Genomic DNA, 1295 nt, shown 5'->3' with positions numbered 1-1295 from the left:
GTTGTGAATGTATTTTATTTGTTGGGTGAGTCAATGTTTTGACCTCCAAAAATTTGTGTGCTACACATTAAAATTTTGTGTTATGTACTAAAATTTTTGTATTGTATACCAAAATTGATGTGTTTGCATATTTCATTAATTAAATATCGATGTTTTAGATATGTGATCTTTTAAAATTTTGTGTTGTAAACTAAGATTTGTGTGCTGTACATAAATGTCAATATTTTAGATATGTAAATTTTTTAAAAATTTTATATTATATACTAAAATTTGTGTGTTTTGTACCAAAATTAATGTATTATGTATCAAAATTTACGTGTTTTAATTTTTTTTAATATTTATAGGAGAGAAAGAAAAATATCGGTAGCCATAATGATAGTAACGGCCATGACAATAGCATTAAAAAAAATCCGTAGAAAGAAAGAAAAAAATGACCACGACCATACTAACAAAAGAGGAGAAAGAAAAAAAAAATTGCAAAATTAGTGAAATATTTAGTTCAAAAAATGTTTAGACGCACGTCCTGCATTTCTCTAACGTATATAGATATATAAATTCTGCATTGTAAGAACAAACATGTTATATTTAAATTATTTTATCATGCATATATTATAATAAGGTAGGTAATTCGTTGCTCATATAATAAGCATTTTTATGTCTAGTGTATTTTAGCATGATAATATACAGAAAAAAAAAATGGGCAAGATTAGACTTTAATTTGTTGTTCTGTAGTATTACATATTGTGGAGGATTTGCTGTTCAATTTTTAAGTTCAAAATATACCATTCATTATCCCTCTTCTCTTGATAGACCTTTATATAGATAAAACTGCCCACCACTTAAATCTTTTAGTACCAATACAATTACATAATTAAATTTTATAATAAAATAATAAAATTTAATAATTTAAGAGGTTGTGGCTTCTATCTTTAGTAAAAAAAAAATAAAAAAATAGAGTAAAACACAAAGTAAATTGCAAATTTGCAATAAAATTGTGAAGTTATTAAGCCGTTATTCCTGTAATGAAAATGTTTGACATTTTTTTGTCTGATGTATATGTTCAATAAAATCATAAAATGTGATATTAGGTATAATATCAAAATAACTATTTTATTTCAAGATTCTTTTGCGTTGCAAACATTTATTTTCCTTAAAATATCTTGTTTTACCGTTCTTAAAATCTTGATAACATCTTAGTATTAAAATAATTTATTATTTTTTAACTTCTTGTAGTCAAATTCTTTTATAAATTAAATACTTCTTAATTCTAAGTATTATAATATTATAAACTCACA

This window comes from Arachis ipaensis, chromosome B08 (genome assembly GCF_000816755.2).
Source record: "Arachis ipaensis cultivar K30076 chromosome B08, Araip1.1, whole genome shotgun sequence".
NCBI lineage: Eukaryota > Viridiplantae > Streptophyta > Magnoliopsida > Fabales > Fabaceae > Arachis > Arachis ipaensis.
This window is presented reverse-complemented; position numbering follows the sequence as displayed.